At 44.8% G+C, this 7,298-nt stretch overlaps 1 pseudogene across 1 annotated transcript in view; it reads right to left on the reverse strand.

Annotated features, from left to right (window-relative positions):
• Positions 1–5,340: 5,340 nt before the first annotated feature.
• The window catches only part of LOC105515872, an 18,903-nt pseudogene continuing 16,945 nt past the window's right edge, over positions 5,341–7,298 (reverse strand). The window contains exon 2 of the transcript XR_001002405.1: positions 5,341–7,011. The product of XR_001002405.1 is annotated as a hsp90 co-chaperone Cdc37 pseudogene (transcript). The remainder of the gene's footprint in view (positions 7,012–7,298) is intronic.

Below are 7,298 nucleotides of genomic sequence, written 5' to 3' on the forward strand. Positions count from 1 at the left end.
TTCTAATTTAAAAAATTTTCAACTCAAATTCTTACCACTGCACTCTAGCCTGGATGGCAAGAGCGAAACTCCATCAAAAAAAAAAAAAAAAGGAGAGAGAGAGAGAGAGGAACATAATAGACATAATATGTTTGTTGCTTTAAGCCACTGGGTTTTGCAGTATTTTATTATATAACAAAGCAAATTGATTTAAATTCTAATTTAAAAAATTTTCAACTCAAATTCTTAGTCTACTAGAAGGGTTGGGAAGCTAAGGCCATTGGACTGGCTCTCTGTTTTTATAAACAAAGTTTCACTGAAACGTGGTTGATCTGTTATGTAATTTCTTTCACTACTTTTGAACAGTGATTGAGTAGTTGCAAGAGAGGTTGTATGGACCTCAAATACAAAAATATTTTCTATCTGTCCCTTTAAGAAAAAGTGTGGTTATCCCTACAGAGAATTGTTTGTACTTTTGTAATTGTTGTATAGGAGTTCTTCTTTTTTTTTGAGATGGAGTCTGAGTTCAAACGATCCTCCCACCCTGGCCTCCCAAATTGCTAGGATTAAAGTTGTGAGCTGCTGTGCCCAGCCAAAACTTTCCTTATATTTTTAATTTAAAAGTCTTGTTTTGACATTTATGTCCTTATTACATCTGAAGTTGATTTTTGGATATAGTGTGAGGCAGGAATCTAATTTCTCCTTTTCCAAATGGATTACATTTTTAAAACGTGCTTCATTTCTTGAAGTTATTCCTTTCCCCAGTGATGTGACATGCCACCTCTGTTGTGCATCAACATTATGAAATGTGCAGATTTGTTTTGAAGCTCTCCATTCCATTTCATTCCCTTCCATTCCACTCCATTCATCCCATTTGTCAATTTATCTGACCTTGCACCAATATGATTATATTTCTATAGGTTTATAATAATTATAAAGTATTACTATAGGTAATTACTATAGGCTTATAATACTGAATTGCTAATTACAATAGGCTTATAATAGTTAATAAAGTCATAATTAGTGTAGGTCTAGTATAATTCCTGATAGCTTGTGTGGCAAATCCTCTGCCCTGCTCTTCTTTGGAGGATCCTACTTATTCTTTGTGCTTTCCTCTTCCATGTATATTTTGGAATCATTTTATCAACTTCCATGTAAAACCCTGTTGAAGTATTGTGTTGAATCTATAGATGAATTTGGAGAGAATGCATATCTCTACAATTTTGTCCTTCTACCCATGGACATGGTATATTTCTCCTTCTATTTAGATTTTAATATCGTAATAAAGTTTTATACTTTCCTCTGTAGTTCTGACATATCTTTAGTTCTTTTTTCTATGTAGAAAAAAAGTATTTTCTTAACTATTGTAAACGGATTTTTAAAAAATTATATTTTATAATTGTTTCTGGTATATGGAAATACAACATAAAAATATTGATTCTACAATAGAATGGAGGCTCCTCAAAAAATGAAAAGTAGGCTGGGCGCGGTGGCTCAAACCTGTAATCCCAGCACTTTGGGAGGCCGAGACGGGCGGATCACGAGGTCAGGAGATTGAGACCATCCTGGCTAACATGGTGAAACCCCGTCTCTACTAAAAAAAAAAAAAATGAAAAGTAGAACTTCCGTGTGATCCAGCAATTCCACTACTGGATATACATCCAAAAGGAAGGAAATCAGTATATCAAGGAGATATTTGCACTCCCATGTTTATTGAAGCACTATTGACAATAGCCAAACTGTGGAATCAACAAAAGTGGCCACCAGTGAATAAATGGATAAAGAGAATGTGGTATATGTACACAATGGAATATTATTCAGCCATAAAAAGAATTAAGTCTTGTTATTTGCAGCAACATGGATGAAACTGAAGGGCATTATATTGAGTGAAATAAGTCAAGCACAGAGAGATTCATTTGCAGGAGCTAAAAAAGTGGATCCCATGAAGATAGAGAGTAGATTGGTGGTCCTAGAGGCTGAGAAGGAGAGGTGGAGTGGGGAGGGATGAAAGGGAAAAAAGAATATAAATGAATTTATTACCACTGAACTGCACACTTAAAGATGGTAAAAATGGTAAATTATATATGTTTATTTTACCTGAATAAAAACATTTTAAATGTGAAAGAATCCTATAACCAGGCTTATTGCTAAACTTTAATTCTCATAGTTTGTCTATTCTATTGAGTTTTCTTTTTAAACAATCATTTAATATACAATTTAGTATGGATTTATTTTTTCTTCCAATTCCTAAAACTTCAATTTCTTTCTTATATCTATATTGGCTCAGACCTTCACAATGTGAATAGCAGTGGTATTAGTGGGATCTTGTCCCATTCCTGATTTTAAAAGGAAAGATTTTGGCATTTCCCCATTTAGAATAATGTTTGCTCTAGATTAATTATAGATACTTCTGTGTCTTTGTGGTATGTCCTCATCATTCTTTGAGCCCTTCCTTTCTTTCTGGAACAAAATATGTTTCAAGTTTATCTTATATTTCCCTGCCTAGCCCTGCAGTCCGCCATTTCTCCAAAGAGCTTTGATTTTCTTTAGTGGGGAATGGTATGTAGGAACCAAGATCTGGGCACTAGGAGTACTCACTGGTACTGGTATGTCATGCTCCTAAGGCCATCTTAGTGGATAGAATGGACACATACACACATATATATTTATTTCTCTTTATATTAAAAACCACGAGTCCACACCAATATCTCCAATTCCAATCCAACATCAGATTTATTTTTGTCCTCCTCTTTTCCATATTTGTAACTCCCTCCGGTGAGAAACCTGGTTCCCATTATCTTAGATGTATTCAATTATTTGCCCAATTCTACCTGTATGTAATCAGTCTTGCAGCATAGATCAGAAGCCCATGAAGGGGAAAGGAAGCAGAAGGAACAGGGAAAGGAAACAGGAAGGAGGGAAGAGAAGAGTTTTCTTTCTTTATTTTAATCTTTATTTTACAGAACCATCTTCCCTCACCTACAAATATGGAAGAAAAAAAGATGCAGGGCATGGGACAGGAGAAGTGCCCCAGAAACAGTCCAGTTTAATCTCTGCAGCTTGGAGTGGAGCTGAGTGCCTGGTGGCCAGTTCGCTCTTCCTCTTGTCTCCTAGGTGGCTCCTGATAGCTTTTTAAACCTTAATCTCCTTCGTTGTTAAAGAAAATCAGAACTTGGCAGTAGTTAAAGTGATAAAAACAGATTTTGTTCAGTATTATTGCAATAGGGAAAAAGAGCCTTCAGGATAGAATTAGGTTGAATTCCAAATACAGCAGGGGCAAGTGGGAATTTATAGCCAAGGAATGGGGACGGCGGGCAGTCAGTGGATGGAAAATTACTAAGAGAAAACATCAGTGATAAGGGAGATTCTGACTGTACTGACCTAACCAGGCTTCTTGCTGCAGACAGACCAGGTGATCAGATATCACCTAGGGGATGGTGGAGGATGAGAAAACAGGTTAGATATCAGGGGTGATTAGGCCGGGTGTGGTGGGTGGCTCGCGCCTGCAATCCCAGCACTTTGGGAGGCCGAGGCGGGCAAATCATGAGGTCAGGAGATCAACACCATCCTAGCTAAAATGGCAAAACTCATCTTTACTAAAAATAAAAAAAATTAGCCAGGCATGGTGGCGGGCACCTGTAGTCCCAGTTGCTAGGGAGGCTGAGGCAGGACAATGGTGTAAACCCAGGAGGCAGAGCTTGTAGTGAGCCAAGATCATGCCACTGCACTCCAGCCTGGGTGACAGATTGAGACTCTCTCTCTCAAAAAAAAAAAAAAAAAAAAAAAAACCGGGGGAATAAAAAATGCAGGATGGGGGATTTCTGTCTAAACCAACTTAGCAGGATTCTTGCTAAAACTGGACAATGTAGAGATGGACACGGGAGTCCAAAAGTCAGGCCTAGGTGAAAAAGAGTCCAGGGGAGCCTGAGTAGAGTTTTGTAGACAGGATCTTTGTCATGAGTTTGGAGGCAATACTTTTGAAGGCCAGGGAGGTGCCAGCCATGCGTTTCCACTGAACTCTGAGAGACTGCGGTGGGAGTTTGCACACCTCCACCTTCCGCTGCACAAAGCCCTCCTGGTCTGGTACACCATGCACACACAGCAGCACCATTTCTTATTCAGCTTTCCCTGGCAGCTGTTTGTGTTGAGCACCTTGCCAAATTCCCACATCATCTCACTGGGCTCCATGGAGCCTGAGATCTTCATACTATATATAAAGTGTAGCAAGTGTGGCTCGGCCTTTTCAGGTTTGAACATCTCCACTCAGTCTTTTTAGGTTCCTTTTGGCAAACCTGAAACAAAGATGCCTCTGTATAAACTTGAAGGAGAACTTGCTGTTTGTGGCGAGGGCTCCAGGCTGCATGGGGGACTGGCAGGCACATTGGCTGTGCCCCTGGCTTCTGCCCTATCTCCAGAACCTCTTGAGGATCCACCTTGCTCCTCTGAATGTTCTTAGTGCAGCAATTTTTAAGGACTGAATTGTGACCCCCATGTCCCCAACATTCATATGTCAAAGCCCTAATCCCCAGTGTGACTGTATTTGGAGATAAGTCCTTTGAAGAGGTGTTTTAAAATTAAGGCCTTTAAAGTTGAGACAGAGTCTCGCTCTGTTGCCCAGGCTGGAGTGCAGTGGCATGATCTCGGCTTACTCTGCCTCCCAGGTTCAAGTGATCCTCCTGACTTAGCACCCCCTAGTAGTTGGAATTATAGCCATCACCTCCAGCTAATTTCTGTATTTTCAGTAGAGACGGGGTTTCACCATGTTGGCCAAGCTAGTCTTGAACTCCTGGCCTCAGGTGATCCACCTGCCTCAGCCTCCCAAAGTGCTGGGATTACAGGCGTGAGGCACTGCGCCCAGCCAGGGCTTTAAAGTTTAAATAAGGGCATAAGGATGGGGTCCCAATCAAACAGGACTGGCTTCCTTATAAAAAGAGGAAGAGACACCAGGGATGCATGGGCACAGAGAAAAGACCATGTGAGGACACAGTGAGAAAACTCTGCAAGACAAGAAGGGTGGCCTCAGAAGAACCTAACCCTGTTGACACCTTGATCTTGGACTTCCAGCCTCTAGAACTATGAGAAAATAATTGCTGTTTAAGCTTCCAGTTTGTGGTATTATGGCAGCGCTTGCACACTAATACAGCAATTAAAGGTGGGAGTGGTAGGCTCCGTGAAACTCAAGCTTGGAGCTGGCAGAGACCCTGTGCTGCACCCTGTGGCATGGGAAAGTGTGCTGCTGTTGGTCAGATCTGCCAAAGGCTGGGGATGCAAAGGGATGGTGCAGACCTCCAGCTTGGACCTCTTGTAGCCCAAGAGCAGATCGAAAGGCATTGCCTTGTTGTATCTCTGGCCCATTGCAAGTCTTTTTTTTTTTTTTTTCCTCGAGCATCTGAAATCCTTTATTGGAACATAATCGCTGTTTGCCAAATAGAAGACACAGAAAGCAGACGACAGTGAAAACAGAGTCCAGTGACCAGAGCCATTCCCTTGGTTGGGGACCCTCCCCTACTACCTGGTGGACCAGCCTGGCGACCTCTGCCCCTCCCCGGACCCCCGGGCCTTTGGCATAATGCTGATGAGGGGCTGCAGGCAGTGAAGCCCCTTGATTCAAAGCAGAGACTTGAGTGGGCGCTGGAGAGTGGGGGCAGTGGAGAGGCCAGGGAGGGCTCGGCGGGCCCCCCAGCTGGGCCAAAGCTAGTGGAGGAAGCCAGGAGTGGGCGAGATGGCGTCTATCTGTTTTTTGAAAAGGGGCGCGTAGGGGCCTGCAAGCAGGTGGCAGTGGCGGCTGGGGCGGGTCACAGGCGGACATCCTTCTCATCACCCGACTTGGGAACAGTTTCCAGCAGCGGTTTCTCGGGACCCGCCTCCATTCCCACCTTGGCCTCGCTGGCCTTAGAGTTGGGAACTCAGAGGCGGAGTCAAAGCAGCGCTGCATGTGGTACTTCGCGTCGGTGGGGTCCATCTTGCTGATGGCGTCTTGCAGCATCTGCACGTCTTTCACATCGAAGCACTTCTGGAGTTCCTCGGGGAGGGGAGGGACTCGTAGACCTCGACGGGGTCCAGGCCGCCAGGGCCGAGCCGCTTCTCGTGCTCCTCCTCCTCGTACTCCTTCATGGCCTTCTCCATGTGCAGTTTGGCACAGACCCGCACATGCTCCTTGAAGGCTTCCAGTTCGTCGTGGAAGCCCTCCATGTACTGGCGATCGGCTGTCTTAATCTTAGTGAAGAACTGCCGGAAGCAGGCCCGGGGGGTCCACCTTCAGGCTCTTGGCCAGCTCCAGGATAAACTGCATGACGATTGTCTGGGGGACCACATGCTCCATGAGTGCACATTTCTCCTCCACCTCTAGATCAATGCATCCGATGACCAAGTAATTGGCTTTCTCCTCGCACACCAGGTGGACGTTGTCTGACAGGTACTCTTGGCTGTCATCCCAGTGACTAGCCTGCCGAAGTGCTTGGTCTGTTTCTCGTACTTTTCCACGAAGGTCTTGTGTTTCTGCTCCCTCACCTCCTCTGAGTCCTCGTCCACCTTCTTGGGCTTGGTGTTGACCATTCTCTTGTTGAAACCGTCTTTTCTGAGCGTGTCCACGTTCCAGGGCATGTTCTTCTCCTTCTTGTGCATCTCCTCCAGCTTCTGCTCCCAGCCCCGATCCTCCTTGCGCAGCTGCTGTGCCTTGGCCTGCAGCAGCTCCAGCTCTGCCTTGCCACTCTCGGCTACCTCCAGCTCCTTCAGCTTCCTCTGGCACTCGGCCACCTTGCGCTTGCACTTGTGACAGCCCCTGTCCAGTTCCTCCTTCTCCTTCTGGAACTGCTCCATGCACTGCCCCCGGGCCCGGTGCCGCCAGTGGAAGAGGCTGGCCGTGTCGATGTCGGGGTGCGTCTCGTCTTCATCATTAGACACCTCTGTGTGGTCCCACATGCTGTAGTCCACCATCTTGCCTTGGCGGCCCAGCCCACTCTGGCTCGGGTGGCGGCGGCAGTAGCACTGGAGTCTCCCAAGGCAAGTCTTAAATCTCTTCCTGTGTGGAACCTACGGACACCATCAACTCTGTCTGTTGCCACATGAGGGGGAAGGTCCTTGTCGTCATAAAATGGCTCCACATAGGGTTTAGTTCATCTTTTTGAGGGATATGGAATACATTTATCCATGGAGCATTCATTATTTGCTCCAAAGAGTCTCTCTTGCTGGAATTGAGAATGAGTAATTTCTTAAGCAGGTTTTCACCTTCCATGAACAAGTAGAAGTGAATGTGATACATTCCACTCTGTACTTCATCCTACAGCTCCTTGAAGTTCTGTCCATCAAAGGCAGGGATC

Source organism: Colobus angolensis, unplaced genomic scaffold (assembly GCF_000951035.1).
Source record: "Colobus angolensis palliatus isolate OR3802 unplaced genomic scaffold, Cang.pa_1.0 Scaffold27, whole genome shotgun sequence".
Classification (NCBI taxonomy): Eukaryota; Metazoa; Chordata; class Mammalia; order Primates; family Cercopithecidae; genus Colobus; species Colobus angolensis.